The 22,062-nt window shown below is 44.4% G+C and overlaps 1 protein-coding gene across 5 annotated transcripts in view; it reads right to left on the bottom strand.

Moving 5' to 3' along the window:
• Nucleotides 1-22,062, bottom strand: part of CTNND2 (catenin delta 2) — a 913,533-nt gene that overhangs the window by 852,669 nt on the left and 38,802 nt on the right. The window lies entirely within an intron of this gene.

Below are 22,062 nucleotides of genomic sequence, written 5' to 3'. Positions count from 1 at the left end.
GATGACAGGGAGCCTGTCTGCTTCAATGGGTGGAGCGATCACTTGGTGGGCGAGAGATCAATCTGCAACTAATGCAACAGCCGTAGGCACCCTGATTGAAACCACAGGTCTTTTGAGTGGATGCAGCTCATTTATGTTTCAACGGGTGGGGTGGCTGATGTGTGGGAGGGTGGAAAATGGAATTATGGGATTTGTAGTTAAAAAAGAAAAAAAACGCAAACAGGAAATACCAGTTCACAAAAAGCTCGCCACGGTATTACGGTATTCTCGCAACATAGCCATTTAGCCCCAAGACAAGTGCATATACTTCCTAAGCATGTCCATTACTGCCTGCCAGGTGCCTACTAAAATCACCTTATGGTGGATAACCCCTTTAATTACCAGGATGCGAGGGCGTACCTGTACGCCCTCAGTCCCCAGTAGGTTAAATGTGTATGTAGTGTAGTTTTCTTTTTATTTATTTATAATGTATGTACTGGGGGCTGCCATTACCTAGAGCATCTGTAATGACTTCACTTAACGACACCTTCACAGATGCTCTACGGCAGTCCCTGGACATAGGAAAGTCCAGATAGTGTTTGTCAAATGGGGAACATTAGGGACTAAAATGCTGTGTTCTGCGCATGTCTGTCATGTGCAGAACACAGCAGGTGTCAGTCACAAGAGGTGAACTCCTGGCACTCTCCCTCAGCTGCTTCTGTGGTCACCGGGCTGTTGCCTCGTCACAGCTTCCAGCTGTCTGCTGGAAACCACAGGTTGTGGACAGCCCAGTGACCACCTTCCCACCATCTATTTCTTCCCTCCTCGTCCTTCTTACCTCTCGGCCTCAGCTTCTGTTAAGTTCCTCCCTGCGTCTGTCTCCTTCGGTATTCTGACTTTACTGCTTCCGTAAAAGCGAAGGCAATAACTGAATCATTCAGCCTGCTGGCCGTGAGAGTAGCTCGCACTGTGTGTGAGTGTCAGCGAGTGCCACTCTCACTGCCAGTGTGTTGAACGGCTGGTTGAATGAATGAGTTATTGCCTCCTCTCTTGCAGAAACAGTGAAGTTAGAATACCAGGGGAGACATATGCATGGGGGAACTTCACAGAAGCTGAGGCCGTGAGGCAAGGAGGAAGAGTAGGGAAGGTTGGTCTGGTTAGAGTAGTTGTTCCAACTGTAAAACTACAACTCCCAGACAGCAAAAGTCTGTCTGGGCATGCTGGGAGTTGTAGTTTTGCGACATCCTGTTTGGGAAACACGGCTTCATACAGTGTCACCCCTCCATATCAGTATTTTCCAACCAGGATGTTGCAAAACTTCAACTCCCAGCATGCCCAGATTTTAGCTGTCTGGGCTGGGAGTTGTAGTTTAGAAACAAGGTGCCTCCAGCTGTTTGTAGATTAAGTACAGGGTGCCTCAGGCTGTTGCTAAACTATAACTCCTGAGGGGTGTAGTTTATCAACAGCTCGAGGCTCTCTGTTTGCAAACCCTGCTTTTTGGGTGTTCTCCCCAGGGTAGAGCGTCATAAATGCACTAACCAATTTTGTGTGTTTTTTTTCCTTCTCCTTTCAGATCAGTGTATGCAGAGGACTACTAGGGATTCGGTGGACTACGACAATGACCAGCGTATTTTTTTTTTTTGTTTAGAAATAATAAAATGGTTAACAATGGCCTTTTTTCTTTTCTTTTTTTAAATATGCAATTATGTATGCAAAAAACTTACGTGGTTCCCAATATTTTCATTCTGAGACAGATAAAAACCAAGCAGCAAAAGCCTGACATTACCAGGGTGGGCGAGGATCATTGTTACTGGCCCTCCCCAGCCGTAATGATGCCAGTCTGTTACCGCCTAAGCCCTGGAGCACCAGTTTTGATACTCAGGGCCTGTTGGTACCGACTCTTCCTGGCAACCCTGTGGCAATGGGTACCATGTTAATAACTGGGGGTTTACTCAGGCTGTTTTAAGTGCTAATGGTAAGCTACGGCTTAGTAATGGATTCCGTCTATAAGACAGCTTCCACTACTGAGCCTGTAAAGTAAATAAAAAAAAAATAAAAACCCAACACATTTTAAAAACTTATTTAAAAAAACACTCCCCACAAGCCATTGTTAACCATTGTATTATTAGTAAACAAAAAAAAAAAACACTGGTCATCATCGTAGTCCACTAAATCCGAATGAGAAGAGAAAAAAAAAAAAAACACAATTGGTTAGTACATAATTGTAGTGTGTGTGTGTGTGTATATATATATATATATATATATATATATATATATATATATATATATATATATACACACACACACACACATATATTATACATATATATACACACACACATATATTATACATATATACACAAACACACATATATATATATATATATATATATATATATATATATATATATATATATATATATATATATATACACACACACTAGGGATCGACCGATATCGTTTTTTTTAGGGCCGATACCGATAATCGGTGCAGGTTAGGGCCGATAGCCGATAACTTATACCGATATTCCGGTATAAGTTATCGGCTATTTAACCCCCTGCGACACCGCTGCAGATCATAGATTTAAAGCGGGCGCTTTAAATCAATGATCTGCAGTGGCTTTTGTGGGGCCATAGACTGCCGCCGCCACCACCCGCTTCTCTCCCCTACCTGCCAGGGTGCTCCGGGCCATCCATCCATCGTTCCTGTAGTGTCCAGGGGCGTTCCGGGTGGAGGGTGGTCCGGTCCGGGCTGTCCTTCTCCGGCGGGCCTCTTCTCCACTCCGGGCAGTCTCCGGCCTAGTAGGCTGCATAGACGTCGCTGCGCAGTGACGCCCGTGCGCAGCGACGCACCTGACGTCACGGCGTAGCGGCGTCTATGCAGCGTACTAGGCTGGAGCCTGCCCGGAGTGGAGAAGAGGCCCGCCGGAGAAGAAGGACAGCCCGGACCGGACCACCCTCCACCCGGAACGCCCCCGGACACTACATGAAGGAAGGATGGCCTGGACCACCCCCATTACGGGTAAGTTTAATTTTTAATTCACTCGGAGGGTGGGGGAGGGGCCCGACCGGTATAGCGGTATGGGAAAAAATCCATACCAGTATACCGCCTAGCATCACGGTGGGGGGTGCGACGCGGTGCGGTGGGTCGGAGGTGCGGTGCGGCGGGTCGAGGGGGTGGCGGTCGCGGTGCGGTGGGGGCGGTGCGGGGGGCGGGGCATTATCGGCTTATCGGCAAGATAATTGCCGATACCGATAATGCCCAAAATCGTGATTATCGGCCGATAATATCGGCCATACCGATAATCGGTCGATCCCTAATATATACACACATATATATTATACATATACAAATATAAATATATTATATATATATATACATACATACACACACACACACACACACACGTGTATGTTGCAATACACATATATATGTTGCAATTTTCTTTTTTTAACACAGCTGTGACTTTAGAGCTAAAAAATGTGTGTAAGAGACCTTTGGTAGTCTGTACTGTCCACTCAATCACCAACAAAATGACTGTCTAGTGGAATTGAAAAAAAAAAAAAAATACAAAACCCCCTCCTCCCTCTCCTTTTGCATACAGACACAAGAGAAAGGTGTAGACGGGCAAGGCCAATTATTTAGCAGTTCCTTGCTTTCACCAGATTCCTCATATTAGCTCCCTCTGCTGGTTTTTTAATTTTTCACATTTTGTGACAAATAAAAAATTTAAAAAAAAAGTTAAAATATTTCCAAAAAAAATTCTAAAAAAATTCAAAATGTATTTAACCTTTAAAAAAAAATAACAACAACAACATTTGGTGACAAATTCCCTTTAAGGATACAGACAATTCCATTAAAATGTTTTCATTCTGGCCTTCTAAGAGGCATAACTTTTTTTCTTTTTCCCTTCACAGACCCATATGAGCACTTGTTTTTTTGCATGACCAGTAGCATGTTGTAATGACCCCTTTCATTTTAATAAAAAATGTATGGTGCAAGCAAAAGATTATTATAATGTGCGGGGAAATTGATAATACTGCAATTTTAGAGGGTTTCATTTTTATGCTGTACATTTTATGGTAAAAATTACAAGTTTTCTTTACTCTGTGGGTCAATACTATTTAAATGATACCAATTGTTATACTAATTTAGATTTAATTTTAAAGCAGTACAATAATAGAAAAGCATGTGTTTAAAATCCCTCTATTATGACCGCCTATAACTTTTTCATTTTCCGTTTACGGGGCTGTATGAGGGCTAACTTTTTTGCATCTATGTGTGACTGATCACTTTTTATTAAATTTTATCAGGAATGTGATGTGACTAAAAGCAGCAATTTTTGGCCTTTCACCCCCCCCCCCCCCCCCCCTTTACGCTGTTTACCGTACAGGACTATTAACTTTTTATTTTAATAGTTTAGACATTTACGCATGCGTGGATACCAAATATGTAGATTTTTTTTTAACATTTTGTTTGTAATATGTGAAAAGGAGGGAAAAATTTTTATTGGGGGAGGGGACCTATTTTGACCACCAATAAAACTCTCATTTTTCCTTATAGGGGGCTGTGTGAAGGCTCACTTTTTGTGCAGTGATCTGTAGTATTTATTGGTACAACATTTGTGTACATAACTTTTTAAATCGCTCTTTATTAATTAATTTTTTGGGGAATGTAAGTTGACAAAAAAACTGCAATTTTGGATTTTTTTTTTTTTTTTACGTTTACCATATGCAGTCATTAACATTATATTTTGATCATTCGGAAATTTATGCACCCGCCGATACCAAATATGTTTATTATTTTTTATTACGCTTAAAATAGGAAAAAGGAGAGATTTAAAGTTTTATTGGGGGTGGGCTTTTTCCACTTTTTTTTTTTTTTATGTCCCCATAGCAGACTTCTTATAGCAATACTTAGACTGCTAATACTATTCAGTGCTATGCATATGAATAGCATTGATCAGTATTAATCAGATAGATTAATGCTAGAAGGCAGACTATGCTAGGAGCCAGACCAGAGAAGAAGACCATGGGAGAGGGGCAGAGGCAGGTGGTTGATCGGACCCCCACAGTCTTGCCATGGGCGATCCAATCAGCCATTAGAACTGCCACATTGCCGGAGATGCAGTGATTAATATCAATTCGTTAAGTACCAGAACGTACATTTACGTCCTTTGTCATTATAGCGTACCTGTCAGATCCCACACACAAAAAAAAAAATAATATATGAAGCTTATAATACACATTAAACCTGCTCACTGTCCATTTAATTCTGTCTTTTGGAGGGTGCATGTCCCTCTCTTGCCTGCACTGTGTACAACTCATCTTTCTTCCTCATTCTGCTGACTCATTGGTCTGGGGAGAGACCTGGCAGCCCTGCTCTGTAACCCTTACCTCTCTGGTTTCATGCCAAACACAAACACACACAAGGAATGAGTATTGGAGATTGCCTGTACTCTACCACCAAAGACAATATGGTGCGTGTATAACTTACATCTTCTTATGTCATTCAGGTGTGTCATACTTTGGCAGTCCTGTAATGCTGGAGTTTTGGAATAGTTGGAGGTAGAGTGTTTGGATAACTATTTTTAACAGAAGTGTTGCCTTCTGCTGTGTGCCTTCAGTAGAGATGAGCGAAATTACAGTGATTCTATTAATCACGAACTTCTCAGCTCGGCAGTTGCTGACTTTAGCCTGCATACATTTGTTCAGTTTTCAGGTGCTCTGGTGAGCTGGAAAAGGTGGATACAGTCCTAGGAGACTCTCTCACACCTTGTTTAATAGAAACTACCACTCCAGCACTTGTCTTACAATACAATTTGCAAAGTAAATTTATGTAAATTGTCTATGATAAGGTTTTCGTATATCAGAAAAACACATCAAGTGCCTCTTTAAATGCACAAAATCTTTTTTTTATATTTTTTTCAGCCTGTTAACATTTGAGGATATGATTTTACTGTAACTGGATATATGTGTTAATTTTCCTTGTCTTTATGAATTAAAATAAGGAGATTTTCGTACTCACCGTAAAATCTCTTTCTCGTAGCCTTTATTGGGGGACACCTAACTGATGGGTATATGTTCTTGCCCCTAGGAGGCGCTGACACTAGGGGAAAAAAAAAAAAAGTCGGCTCCTCCCTGGCAGGATATACCCGCCCACCTGCAGTGAGGTAATCAGTTTTGTCACAAAGCAGTAGGAGAAAGATATAAGATATATGAGATATATGATATATGTCCGAAGGACCCTAGAAAGGAATCCCGGATAGCAACCCAAGAACCGGGAAAAAAAGAAGAAAAGGGTGGGTGCGGTGTCCCCCAATGAAGGCTACGAGAAAGATTTTACGGAGAGTACAAAAATCTCCTTTTCTCGGTCGCTTCTTCATTGGGGGACACCTAACTGATGGGACATACCAAAGCAGTGGGAAGGAAAAGGAATCAGTCCCGAGACTGAACTCACATGTCCACAAGGCCTGTAGATGAGTCCCCAGGACAGAGACACACTAGGCCCAGAAATTGAGCTCACGGAAGACCTCCCGTCCAAGGAGATTGACTAGGACGCCAAGAAAGGGCCGTCCCCTGAATAGACCCAAGGCACCCGGGTCCTAAAGAGAGACAAGAAAACCAGGACCAAAAGAAAAAAATGGAATTCTGCTTTGGAGAGGACTGGTCCATGAGAATAAAGACCAGAACAGCCGCAGACCCAAAACCCCTGACCCAGGGGCCCAATATGAGCACCCAGAGAGCGACAATAGCCGTACTGGCATAATGCGGATGACCTGAACGCCCTCCAACTCGGGAGGACATGGACCCCGAAGGAAGAAAGGAGCGTCAAACACCCTGAAAAGGGGGGCATCCTGGATACCGGGGAAGCGACAAGTAATCTGGAGACGTAGAGTCACCTGGAAGACAAACTCCAGAAGAGTAGAAAAACAGACGCCCGCAAATCTCTCTGGGCGACAAACAACCATGTAAAAACATGAAGTGAAGGAGTGCAGAACAGAAAGACCACCCAAACTAATGGGATTATGGAGGAGTTTTGGCCGGATCCCTACACATGCTTCAGACCTGAACCAACACCCAGGTCCAAGGAACCGAGAGAGCCACCTGAAAAGAAGGAACGCCACAGCATCCTAGGACAGAGTCCAAGCCAAGGAGGTCAACAATCATAGACCCAGTGGACCGAGCGTCCCAGAGCACTCTGAAGAAACAACCCACCAGAATGGGGATGGAGGGAAAAACAAACGAGAACCCACCTGGGATTCTCAGGGCCTGGGCACAGGAAAGATGACTCCAGAAGACTTCGGTGTCATTGCAATACAACTGACAAAGACAAAAAAGCTCCCCTCCAGGGAGATTGGACGAACTTCTCCAACAGAGGAGAGAGCCAAGCTGTGTGAGCAGTAGTAGATAACAAAAAAAAAAAACTGAAAGAGAGCCAGGCTGTAATAGTGGATAGTAAGCACACAGAAAAAAAATCCCTGTTGAATGCTCTCAGCAAAAAAAAAAACAAAAGCCCCGCTAAATACTCCACCTATATAGTGGTAACAGCGAGATGGCACCAGCTTGTTGACAGTAAAAAATTCAACAAAATAGTCCCTCCAGAGGAGGGAAAACAAGGGTGGTCAAGATGAAAACTCAAGTACAGACCCATGCCAAGTACCCTGAACCCCATACCCCCTGTGGAAAAGGGATTGGCAAAACGCGCCAGGCGCAGTAAGAGCAGGGAAATGCTGCCCCACAGCCACGGACAAGTACTGGTGAATGGAGCCCCCAGGCCTCAACGGCAACCATCGCTGTATGGAGGAGCCACCTGTGTCACAAAAGGGATCAGATCAGAAACGGGTGAGGAGACCAGGTGGATTAATACCCCAGGCAGACACAGTCTGGCAAGGTGGAAAAAGAAACAGTGACCACATCGGGTCCCGCATACGGAAACACACAGAAAAGAGAGGTACCAGCCTGTAGACAGAGTGGTAGGCAGCAGAGGGGACATGACCAAGTAGGTAACCCTGTGAACCAGTACGTGGTGAATTGTATAAGGTTCAATGGGCAACATGGGGTGACTCACTCGAAACTACACCGTAGCAGAAGGTAACCGCAAAAAAAAAAAAATAATCAGTCACACGACGTGTGGCAGGCGGCAGAAGATGAGAGAGCGTGAGAGCGTGCCTGGAGACGGTATTGGGTCTCAAACAGGATTCAGCACCCCAGTGAGATCCTCTGATCTGTATGGAAGGGCTAATGCCAACAAACCAAACTCTCTATTCCTACAAGCCAGTAGAAGTCTTACTAAAAAATGTAGTGATCTCAATGACAAACTCAAGCAGAGGAGTTACCCTTTGGGTACACAACTTAGAACTACCCTGCCCTCTCAGGATCCAGTTGCACAGCTAATAGATTTTGAACTCTCTTTACATGAGGCAATCTCACCCTCTGGGAAAATTACTACCGACATAGAGGATTCCTCTGATGGGAACATTATCATCATTGACAATACGAACAACAAGGGATGTCTAGTTCCTTTTCTGAAGAACAGAAAACTACACGAGGAAGAGGACACGATAGGACTTATCTGCAATGAGGAGTGCCCAGGTGATCCCTTTGATGACACCCACAAGTCTCCCATTTCATTGCTCCTCCAAGAAAGTGAGGAGCAACGTGGCCTGGCCAATTCCAAAAACCCACCTCTCAATTCCACCATGCCCTCCACGGATTTTTGTGTTGCACGCCCACAGAGAACTACGAAAATACCGGGCATGTTTACGAACAACAGGAACAAAAGAAAAATAGAAGAAGTAGAGGGAGGAGAGGAGGAGGAAAGAAAAGGAAAAGACAAACAAGTTCGTCAGCATCTACAACAGAACTAGTATCTAATAAGGAACTAACAAACTAACCACCACTACTAAAATTTTTAACATCTCTGAACACACACTAAATCCTCATGAGATGTCCCTACTCCACAAAGGCCTCTCCTTCTGCCCAACATCAAAAGGTGATGATTTCCAGCTTTTCCTGGACTTTAATCGTTTCATAAGGAAATTAACCCTCCAACGTTTCTTCGCTTTAAAAACAGAAACAAATGAACATTTGGATACCCACCATACTCCGGGACCTCCGATAGATGAAGTGAAACATCAAGATGTGAAAGCCCCTTCCAATTTTTACCCGATATATGCACAAGGGCCACATATACGGGTCTTTCAAGATCTGGTCTTTGAGGAATTCAAATTAATGGGGAAAACTAAGTCAAGAAAGAAAAATAACTTGTCCTTCAAGGAGAGAGAAGCCTTGGTGAGCTTGAAGAAGAACAATAACCTGGTGATCCGCCCGGCGGACAAAGGGGGTGGGGTGGTCATCATGAGTCTGGAATATTATGAGGAGGAGTCCCTCCATATATTGTCGGATAAAAACTTTTACAAGCAGATTGGAAAAGATCCATACAAAAGAATCTTAGAAGAATACAATAAACTTATAAACAGTGGCCTCTCAGATGGCATTTTAAATAAACATGAACACAAATTCTTACAGTACAACAATGATAAACCTTATTTCTACTTCTTGCCAAAGATCCATAAGTCCATCACCAGACCACTGGGTCGTCCGATAATATCTAACACTAATTGTTTGACCAGTAATTTGTCACATTACATTGATTTATATCTACAAGAACATGTTATATCACTACCTAGTTATCTCCGTGACTCGACCCAGCTCATAGAACAGCTGCTTACCATCAGATGGGAACCAGGGGTTTACCTGATAACCTGTGACGTCACGTCGTTATACACCAACATTGGCCATGAGATTGGGGTCCAATGTGTGGAAGAATTCTTGGAAAATGATCCTGACATTACTGAATATCATAGGAATTTCATCATTAAAGGCCTTAAGTTCATATTGGAGAATAATTACTTTATATACAACAAACAGGTTTATCATCAATGTAACGGTACGGCTATGGGGTCAAAGGTTGCCCCGGCCTATGACAACCTTTTCATGGGGGCATTCGAGAAAAAATTCATTACGGGATCACCGGAATTTTCTACGCATATACAACTCTTTCGCCGCTATATCGACGATCTCTTCTTCCTATGGAAGGGTCCGGAGGAATCTATAGGGGCATTTTTGGCCTACCTAAATTCCAATGATTGGGGGATCAAATTTACTATTGAGTACAGCGAGGACAACATCAATTTTTTGGATTTGAATATCGCACACAAAGGTACTAACTATATTACGTCTACCTACTTTAAGAAGGTAGACGTCAATAGTTACCTGGAATACAACAGTGCTCACCAAAAACAATGGCTGAATAATGTGCCATATGGACAGTACAAGAGAATTAGGAAAAACTGTACGGAAGATAACACCTTTGCCACACAAGCAAAGATTTTGTCTAAAAGATTCACAGAGAAGAAGTATCCCAAATCTATTGTTCGTGATGCCTATAATAGAGTAAAGGATCAGACACAAGGAGACTATTAAACCAAGAAATACCAAGAATACGAGTGATACACAGAGGCTTAATTTTATCACCACGTTCTGTGATTCCGCAAGTATGATTAAGAAAACTCTAAATAAACATTGGCACATTTTGCAAAATGACGCCACTCTCAGTGCAATTCTTCCTACCAAACCACCCATTACCTATCGAAGGGCACTCACCCTAAAAAATATATTGTCACCCAGTATTATAAAGCAGCACAAATTCATCACTAGAAAACCCATTTTGTCAATGGGGTCGTATAGGTGCAATGCCAAGAGATGTCTGTGCTGCAGAGAGATTCAAAACAAGCGGACGGATTTTGTATCCAATACCACTCAAGAAAGATTTAACATCAAATACAGACTTACATGTGATTCCTCTTATGTTATATATCTCCTGGAATGTAAGTGCCATATGCAATATGTGGGTCGGACTATACAACCTTTCAGAAACCGTTTCAACAAACATAGACAGAACGTCAAGAAAAAGTTTCTGCTCCATGGGGTCTCAAGACACTGTGCCCTGACTCACCCAGATGAACAGGACGTTTACACGGTCACTCCAATTGACCACATTCCAGTGGAATGTGCTAACCGTTTTGAGACTTTAAAGAAAAAATAAATCTATTGGATGTACAAATTGTCAACGGTTGCACCCAAGGGGTTAAATGAGATAGTTGAAACAGTCCTATAATTTCGGATGTCGATCATTCACCTCTGTCATCCAAACCCTGGCGGCCGTCCAATTTAGTCATTTCCATCTCTGTATCTATACCGGTCTATTTATATTCCTTTATATATATTTTCTTTATTATAACAACATTTTCCCATATCGTCATTATCACCAACTTCCAGGACAGTTGCCCTGTTTACTATCACTTATTAGTCCACTGTGGACTGGTGCATACGGTTCCCTGTAGCGTGACAATTGGTTATTATATTTTACATATATATAACCTGCACTGTGGGACTGGTTGCTATTACAGACAATATTCATCAATTGCCACCATGTTCAAGTCCCCCCTTTTTACTCATTGAGACTTTTTTAGTCATGACCCTATACAGCGGAGCCCATACAGGATCAGATGCTCTTACTCCCACAACAGCACCTTGGATAAACACCTTCACTACCATCAGGGTAATGTCTTCTTTTTATACACTCCTATTGTCTTCAGGGGCACACCCTATACTGAGATCGGTATACTTAGAGTGTTCCCGTGCATCAGGATTACGTTCCTAATATGGAATAGTGGATTGTCAGCAAGCCCTGCTTTTCCCTGCAGGTCCCCGGTGAATAGCCTCGTTTTGATTTCCTTCATTCACAAAGGTTATGTCATCTTGCTCCTTTTTGCTTACTATGCGCTACATTTTATCCACCCCCATCACTCGCTATGGCGAGCGTCACGCATCAGCCTCTTTCTGATGCCGTGATTAACCTCCGCTGATCGGGAGTCTCCAGCGCTGCCAAATGGGCAAACATATAAATTTTATACCAAACTCCATCTAATCTTAACTTTTATATATGTATATATTCTTCTGCTTTTATCACCTTTTATGTTGCATGTTATATTTTGTAATTTAAGAGTAATGTCATTGTGACCTTTCACCCGGAACCATTTTGGGTCCCGGGTATTTTAAGCGTATGTGTTTGAACCCCTTGTCATATGCCTGAAGAAGAGTCTGGCACAAGACTCGAAACTATTGTTGCGAATAAACTCCCTTTTTATTCTATGGATCTGCCTGCCAAAGATTCAGTACTCTACTAGGAGGGGGAAGCGCCCGGAACCCAGTCCTCCTTTTATGTGTCCCAGGCCTTTGGTTCACATTATTCCAGACTGTATCAGGCGGCAGAAGATAACATGCAGACAACTGTCTGGTTGACTGGTGAGGTTCCACAGTGGACATCAAGTCATACCGTCGGGCACCTCGCACAGTGGTGAGGCACTTGAACTCCAGCTGCAGCCGTGAGCAGTGTGACCGGCAGTGTAGGAAACCATGCAGACAGTCGTCTGGTTTACTGGTATGGATCCATAGAAGACAGTGAGTCATTCCGGCGGCATCTCGCACAGTAGTGAAGTACCGGAAGTCCAACCACAGACACACCAGCCATGAGATGTGTGACAGGTGGTGTAGGAAACCATGCAGACCACTGTCTGGTTTACTGGTATGGGTCCATAGAAGATAACGATTCCTCCTGTCGGAACCTCAAGCAGTAGAGAGGAAACGGAGTCCAGCCGTAGATACATCTGCCGTTATACGTATGACAGGCGGTGTAGGCAACCATGCAAATCACCGTCTGGCTTACTGGCATGGGTCCCTGGGAGACAACGGAACACTCCATCGGACGCCTCACACAGTAGTGAGGTATCGGACTCCAGCAGCAGATACTTCTGACCGGCGGCAGAGAAAAACCATGCAGACCACAGTGTGGTTTACTGGTAAGGGTCCATAGTATACTACGGGTCACTCCATCAGGCACTTCGCACCAGCAGTGGGGTACCGAGTGTGAGCCGCGGACGTGGCAGCCATGAAAAGAGTAACAGTCGAGACTACTGTCTGGCATAATAATATCAGGTCTAATCCATGCCCCTGCAGGAATATTCCCGAGGGCCGTGCGCTGGATCAGGGGATCCGTAGCACTAGCCACGGATGCAATAGCCTATGGAGAAGGGAATCCCATAGCATGACATGCCAAGAACCACCCCTAGGATAGAACTTGCTCACTGTATGCACTCAATAGCAGAAGTGAACATATTGCTGGAATATGACCCCCAAATTCCAAGCAGACTTGAATCCCTGTTAACAAACCGCTACAGCGGTTATCATATGCTCAACGACAGGGATCCACAATGTCGGATTGAAAAAGATAAGGTCGGCTAAAGCTGCAATAGAAATACAGTTGCAATCCAGGTATTGGGCACAAGATGGTGCCAAACACCACCAAATGGTCTGAGAGACCCAGAAATATACTATGTACAGTATATGATATGGCTGGCCAAGGCTGCATAGAAAAAAGGGAGCAATATAAGTGTGACCACAAGAGGGCGCCAAACTACAGCAAAAGATCTGAGTTTTTTTTTTTTTTTTTTTTTTTTTAAACATGCTGGCAGCATCAGGAACTGTGACGGCACAAAGCAGAAAGCCTAGCAGTACCTGCCGCCACACAGCTCCGAGGCAAAGCTCCCACTGGCAGCAGCGCGGGTTGGCCGACGGAGCCACTCTGCTACAGAGCGCTGCCGATATCCGCATGGTGGAGAGGCGGAGCTTAACTCCGCTCACAGCAAAACGGCCGCAGGTAGCGCCCACCGGCCGAAGAAGAGGCCATGGCGCGAACCAGAGGGAAGAAGGAGGGCGCGCACCGCCATAATTCCTGGACCGTGGCAGCCATGCGGCAGAACCCAGAGTCCTGGCAGCTGAATTCTACACATACCGCAGCCGGGCATCGCACAGTGCGGTCGGCACCTAGAAGGAACAGCAAAGCTATTCAGAGGTGAGCCGACAAACACTGCTGTGGAGGGAGCCGCTGAAAAACGCCGGCGGCTGTCCTCCACAGGACCCAGTATGCATAACACAGCCCCCCAGGGGACCAGAGGGAGCCCAAATATGAACCCCCAATAAAGGACAATGTCCCACCGTGAGAGGGAGGGAGGGAGGGAGGGAGGAAGAGGGGGGATATATACTCACCCTAGGTGCAACCCCAGGCGCTGGACGTTGGCGGGAAGGGGGTTAACGGTGCATTTTTATTTATGTCCCGTGCCCCTTAGACGCATATGGTGTTGGCAGAAAGGGGTTAACGGTGCATTTGTATTTTATGTCCCGTGCCCCTTAGCCGCAAATGGGGGAACAAGTAGCGCCATGCTCCTGAACCCCCACCTGAAAAAGGGAAACAAAAAGGGAGTAAAAAATCAAACTAAACAACCCTAACTAGAAAATAAGACCAGATCTGGAGAGCACCAGACCTGTGTCTTGCCTCCTAGCTGACACTAGATAAAACTGATTACCTCACTGCAGGTGGGCGGGTATTTCCTGCAAGGGAAGAGCTGACTTTTTTCCCTAGTGTCAGCGCCTCCTAGTGGAAAGAGCATATACCCATCAGTTAGGTGTCCCCCAATGAAGAAGCGACCGAGAAAATATATATAATTCAGGGGTGTGGAAATCCTATCGCCCAATGCGCGGGACATGTAGTTCCGGGTGGCGGGAAGGTGAATTTTTCATACATTTAGCCCTGTATCGGGCTAGCAGGGCAGGACCGACTTTATTTTTATACAACGCCGGTGTGAAGTGCAGACTGACGGGAGGAGCGGATGTAGACTTTCATGGAACGCAAGTCTGCACCTCACACCGGTGCTCAGGTTGTATGGAGTGGGCTCCCGACTCGAGCCCGCTCCATACTCGGCGGCCCCCGGCTGATTCCACGGCTGGCTATTAACCCTTTAGATCACCGCTGTCAAAGTTGACAGCAGTGTCTAAAGGGATCTTTTAACCATCCCTGGTGGTCTAGTGGGGTGGATCGCCCGCCCCCCCCCACCACCACCACCACAGAGCGATTGCGCGGGGGGGGGGGGAGTGCGATCCCCTGTGGAGGTAGCTGGAGGGCTTACCTCTGCATTCATGGCTGCCCCCATAGATCTGCATTTGATTGAGCCTGCCTTGAGCAGGCTCAACCAAATGAGAACAGTTCAATAGAAATGCATTTATCTGTATGAGGAATCTAAAGGATTCCTCCTAAAAAAAAGTGTATAAAAAAAAACAAAAACAAAAAAACTAAGTTTAATAACACCCATTAACCCCTTCCATATTAGAGATACGTTCACACGGGCGGATTTATTTGCAGGTCTCCCGCTGTGTATTTGAAAGGGGGCAGTCTCTTCTCTGCTGTCCGCAGCAGATTTTCCGCGGCGGAATTTCTGCTGCGGAAAATCCGCCGCAGATCATTCTGACTTCAATGGGGCTTGCGGCGGATTTTCCGAAGCTTAAATTCTGCCTCGTAAAATCTGCTGCGGACAGCTGAGAAGAGCATGCCCCCTTTCAAATATGCAGAGGAAAACCCGCAAATAAATCCGCCCGTGTGAACGTACCCTAAAAGTTCAGAAGAGATAATAAGCATATAATTAAGTAATTAACAATAAACCACTCCTCCCCTTCACGTATAAGTATAGGCACTTAACACACAGACCACAGAGTTTGTTTCTTCTGCTTCTCAGAAGGGGCAATATTTGTGCTAAAGCTTATTTTTTTCTCTTTTTATCTCTTTTCACAGGTTTACAGGGGTACTGTGAAGACCCCGGATCTGACCTTTCAAAGTGTCCCGGAAACGGCAGGTTATCCAGGGTACTGTGAAGTCCCTGTTATGACATGTATGTGTGTTTGCTCTGCGCTGTGAAGCCCAGAGTGTTGCAGCCTAGTCCCTCTCTGCCTACCTTAGCCTTCGGTTCCCGGTCGGTCCCGCTGCTGTACTCAGGCTGCGGCGATCTCATCTATCTCTGGCAGCCTCGCTCCCGCTGGTGGCGGTCGCTGTGCGCGGCGCTTGCTCTCCCTGACTTGGGGGAGGACCGGCCTCAGTCGCATTGGGGGAGGACCGGCCTCAGTTAGTTCTCAGGAATCTCCTGAGGACTACTATATATTCCACAAGGATGAAGTGCACGATCTGATCAAGGCAGTCAAACACGTTCTGGAAACAGATCGTTCGACTGAAGGCAAGCTGCCTAGGGAAAGTCTGTTCTACTTCCCAGCGTCTAAGGACAGGGTGCTACCATCCCATCATTACCAAATGGTTTGAGTCCAATTGGGAACGGCCAGAGAAGAGGGTCGATGTAGGCTCTAGGTTCAAATCAGTTTACAAGCTCTCACCGGCAACCACATCTGCTTGGTTTAATCCCCCTAAAATCAATCTACCTGTGGCGAAGCTGGTTAAAAAATCCTACTTCCCATCTGAGGAATCTTCTAGTCTGTCCAACCCTATGGACAAAAAGGCGGATTCTCTGTCAAAAAAGACATACTCTACGGCCTCTGCTATCTCCAAGATTGCAATGTCTTCTGTTCCCGTGGCCAGGGCACTAAGGATTTGGATGAGTCAGCTTTCAAGGGAGCTGGATGATGGTACTCCTCGAGAGGATATCAGGCGGAAGATTCCGCTTATGAAGTCCGTGGCGGAGTTCCTTTGCGATGTCCCCTTAGATACTCTTCGACTCGCTGCCCAGAATATGGCGGAATCCAATTCGGTCAGAAGATCGCTCTGGATTAAGCAGTGGACAAAAGGGGATATGGCGGCGAAGAATCATCTGTGTTCTCTGCCCTTCTCCCCATAGTCTCTCTTCGGTCCGGATCTGAAAAGTATCCTTAAGGATATGAATGATGAGAATGATGCCTTCCCAGGGACAGCAAAGAAGGAAACATCCAAGGGCCGCCCAAAGTGGAAGAGGTCTCCTAAATTCTAGAGGAGGAATTTTCAGGGGGGATCTTATAACCGGTCCCGGTTTAACAGGCAGAGGAGAAATCCTAACTAACACATCCACCAAAGCCAACCCTCCGGCTAAAAAGAAGGAATTATGACGCCATCTTACCCAACCCCCACCAAGTTGGAGGAAGATTAGGGGATTTCTTGCAAATATGGGCTCAGTCTACAACCGACAAGTGGGTGTTGTCGGTGATCAGGAGGGGTTACAGGCTGGAATTCCTCAGCACACCGGAAGAAAAATTCTTCATCAATTCGAAGCAAGATCAGAACATCTTGGATCTAGTCCTAGAATTCCTTTCAAAAGGAGCGGTCGAGTGGGTTCCTCCTCAGGAACATTTTTCAGGAATCTATTCGAGAATCTTTGCTGTGCCGAAGTCCAACGGGAAATGGAGGTTGGTGATAGATCTCACCTTCCTCAACAGATTCATGGAGTAGAAGCACTTCAAAATGGAGACCATCAGGTCAGTGCTTCCTCTTCTGAATCAAGGGGATTTCATGGCCACTCTGGACTTAGCAGATGCATACCACCACATTCCAATTCACCACGCATCAAGGAAATACCTAAGATTTGCTGTGAAAGTCGGGGGTGCCACCTGGCACCTCCAGTTCAAGTGTCTCCCGTTTGGCCTAAGTTCAGCACCAAGGGTCTTCACGAAACTGGTGGTGGTGCTTTCTGCGGCCCTGCGTCTGCGAGGGATCGTAATCGCCCCTTATTTGGACGATTGGTGGCTGAAGGCAGAATCAGAGGAAATACTGGCTCACCATGTGGAGGAGACGATCCTCTTTCTCCAGGACCATGGCTTCCTGCTGAACATAAAGAAATCACAACTAATTCCATCTCAGAAGATCTTGTTCCTTGGTTTCATGATAGACTCCATGTCTATGAAGATAGCCATCTCCCAAGACCGAGAAGTCAGGATCAGGAAGCAAATCACATCTCTGCTCAAAAACAGAAGAGTCTCAATCCGCTTGGCCATGAGGGTCTTGGGCAGCCTGACGTCTACAATAGACGCGGTTCAGTGGGCAAAAGCTCACATCCGCAGGCTCCAAATGAAAGTCCTATTGTCCTGGAACAGATCAAGGATGGGATTGGAGAAATCCATTTGGATCCCGGAAGATCTCTGCAAGGATCTTCGGTGGTGGCTGATGCCGGACAGGTTCACAAAAGGAAAATCATTGCTCCCGGCCCAGCAGGTCATCATAACAACAGACGCCTCGGCTCATGGCTGGGGAGCATACACTGGTCAATGCTGGGTGCAAGGCCTTTGGTCCCGGTCAGAAGCAACTCTATCTTCAAACTTGAAAGAGCTCAGAGCGGTCTACCTGTCTCTTCTCCATTTTGCCCCCTGCTTGGTCGGCAAGGAAGTAATGATAAGATCGGACAACCTGCCTACTGTGTTCTACATAAACAAGCAGGGAGGGACGAGGTCCCAGCCTCTCATGGACGAGTGTGCTCGGATGTTCAGGTGGGCGGAAAACAACATCCAGAACCTAGCAGCAGTTCACCTGAAGGATTCTCTAAATGTAAGAGCGGACCTACTCAGCGGGGAATACCTGCACCCAGGAGAGTGGGATCTGAATCAGTCAGTCTTCAATCAGATAACGGAACAGTTCGGGACACCGGATGTGGATATGTTCGCGACAAGGCAGAATGCCAAACTCAAAGAGTTTTGTTCCCTGTCCCGCCTGGACCACCCTCTGCAGGCGGACGACCTGTCAGTCTCTTGGAAGGGGAGATTTGTGTATTTCTTCCCTCCCCCAGCTCTAATCCAAAGAACATGGATCAAGGTCAAACGGGAGAGACCTCGGGCAATATTAATCCTGCCTTATTGGCCGAGAAGGACTTGGTTCTCTCTAGCCAGAGAACTGTCAGAGAATCGTTTTCTGCTACTCCCCAAGAGAGAGGACCTTCTAACCCAGAAGGGTATGCTCCATCAGAATCTCGATCTTCTGAATTTAGCTGCATGGAAGGTGGATTAGGAGAACTAAAGATGAAGGGACTTACAGAAAAGGTGCTAGTGACCCTTCAGGGGTCTAATAGACCTGGCACCAGTAGGTGCTACTCTAGGGTTTGGAAAATCTTCAAATCCATGTTTCCAAATTCGGAACACACTGTCTATGATGTTCTAAATTTTACAGCAAGGTCTGGATAAAGGCCTGAAACTTTCTACTCTGAAGGTCCAGTTTGCGGCTTTAAATTTTTTTTGGGCTGGAAGATTTTCCAAAGACCCTTTGGTTAAAAGATTCTTCAGGGGAGTCAATCTTCAACCCAAACTGGAAAAGCCTATTCCATCTTGGGACCTTTCTAAAGTATTGAAGTGTCTGGCATCAGATCCGTTTGAGCCTATTGATTCAATTACTCTTAAATTCTTAACTTGGAAAACGTGTTTTTTAGTGGCTATTGCCTCGGCCAGAAGAGTCAGCGAGATTCAAGCCCTCTCATGTCGTGAGCCATACCTTAGAGATCTAGGGCATGCCCTGGTCCTAAGGACTCTTCCAGGGTTTATTCCGAAGGTTCATTCAGTCAGCAACCTTCATCAGGAAATCATTCTACCAGCTCTGGAGGAGGATGACGATGTGTCTAAGGTGGATGTCAGGAGGTCTGTTCTAGAATATATCTCTAGGACCAAATCCTTTAGATGCTCGGAACACCTATATGTTCAATTTGGATCCAAGTCCAAAGGTTTGAAAGCAGCTAAGTCTACTATCTCCAATTGGATAAAAAAAGACTATTAATTTCTGTTTCCAGATAGAAGGTATAGAGCCACCAGAAGGTATCAAGGCCCATTCTACCAGGGCCACGGCAGCATCATGGGCAGAAGCATCCTACGTTTCTCTCCAGGAAATATGCAGAGCTGCGACGTGGGCATCTCCTACTTTCGTCCATCATTATCGTCTAGACGTTTCTAGTAGCTCAGCCCTGGGGAAAGCGGTGTTAGAGGAAGCGTTTAAGAAGTAATGCCCTCCCTTTTTTTCTTTCTTGCTACTCAGGTCCCATACTGTGCTGCCGTAGGACGTCCAGGAATGTCTAAATTTTGTCCTACCTGAAAATTTCAATTCCTGGAGTCCGTAGGCAGCACAGGGATCCCACCCTAATAAAAAATGTTGCTGTGAAACTACTCTGTGGTCTGTGTGTTAAGTGCCTATACTTATACGTGAAGGGGAGGAGTGGTTTACTTAATTATATGCTTATTATCTCTTCTGACAAGTTCAAGGGGACGAACTTTAACCCATACTGTGCTGCCTACGGACTCCAGGAATTGAAATTTTCAGGTAGGACAAAATTTAGACATTTTTTTTCAATTTCACCTCATCAAAAAAAAAATTTAGTTTCAGAGCATAAGTTATGAAAAAATGAAAGGTGTCATTACAAAGTATACTTCCCCGCAAAAAACAAGCCTCATATGGGTCTATAGATAAGGGTTATGGCTGTTAGAGGTTGAGGAGGAAAAAATGAAAGTGCAGAAACTAATAAAAACCCTATTTTTGTACTATTTTGGTTGAAATTATTTTATCCATCAGGACAAAAGGATTTTCTTGAGGGACAAGTAGATTGTGTTCCGCTTTAGTCCCTTGGACAAGTATTTTTTTTATTTTTTCTTTATTTCCACACCCCTGTATATTATACACAGATATATTAAATAATACAATAAGCCAGAGCTGATCAGAGGGCACGCTACCTTATATGGTGTGTGATGAGTAACTTTGCATAATATATATATATATATATATATATATATATATATATATATATATATATATATGTTAGTTTTTGAAAATCGTGGCATGCTCTGGCATTTTCTCTGATCTTGTGGTGTAAAACAATTGCCAGAAAAAAAAATGTGTAATGTGTGTTTACTGCCTGTTTTTCCTTACATTTTTAATAGTAAGCCTTAAAATCACATGATTAAAGAATCTAAGAATCACATGACTTGTAATGAGGAGAATGCAAAATAAAATATAAATGAGGAAAAATAATGGCACAATAACGCACACTCTAATACACTTTGCAGCTGTTTCTTAGGCTGTGTACAAAAGGCACAGATGTGCAGTATCTCCTGTTCTCTGTATGTAGAGTATGGGAGCCATCATAGAGGCTAAAAAGCCTCAAAGCAGGGGCAGGGGTAACAAACACCAGTCCAAGTTCACTGGAAAAAACTATCATGTGGTGCAAAATCCCTACTTTTCCCCTCCTAACAAAATGTTAAAACATAATTTTTATCAGGTTATATATTAAAAGGATCCAACAAAAAAACAAAAAGAATACTGTCCATACATAAGAATATTATGTAGCTTAGTCGATATTTTACATAGCCCGCGGCATGTGCAGTACACTGCATTTTATGGACCAAATGCTGCTATTAAAAAGGTATTTAACCCTTTGGCTACCCTACATGTTTCGTGGACACAGCCACATCATCGGGGGTTTGGTTTTTCTATCATAGAGGCTAGGCTCCACCCATTCAGTTCAGAAACAAAATAAAAATTGCAGATTTAGCCTTTATAGCATATTTTTAATCAGTTTTCTGCTCTTAACGAGTTATATAACCAGAACAGTGTACACAACAAGACAGCTCATCCTAAAACAACGGCTATGCTCTAAGACAATCTATCATTTATGGCCAATCTGGTACAATGTCAGCCAGCATTTTTGTTCTTAGACTAGGTTCACATTTTTTCTGTACACAAACAAAGTAAACTACACAAATGTACACAACAAGAAAAACACAAACGTATATATTGCAGGAAGTGTGTTTTTTATGCAAATCAAAGGTAAATTGATTCTTTTGTATGGCATTTGTTTTACATGTATGTTTTCATCCTTTTCAATAGTATAATGTGTATATGTTAAATGTGAACATAAATACTGTGTAAACCTAGCCTAAGACTTTGGGAGGCAAAATGCAAGTATTGACAGAAAGTTTTGCTTCAATACAATTTATCATTTAATTGAATAATAAGGATACGTTCACACGTGAGTCTATTCTGCTGCAGATCTGCTGTAGCAGATTTTCTTACCCATAGAAGTCAATAGGCAGCAACATGTGAAGCAAAAATCTGCAAGTGCGAACACACCCTAAGGCCGGGTTCACACGGTAAAATTTCTGCACTGACTTCTGCATGAATTTAAACCCAAT

This window comes from Hyla sarda, chromosome 5 (genome assembly GCF_029499605.1).
Source record: "Hyla sarda isolate aHylSar1 chromosome 5, aHylSar1.hap1, whole genome shotgun sequence".
In the NCBI taxonomy this organism is placed as follows: domain Eukaryota; kingdom Metazoa; phylum Chordata; class Amphibia; order Anura; family Hylidae; genus Hyla; species Hyla sarda.
This window is presented reverse-complemented; position numbering and strand designations above follow the sequence as displayed.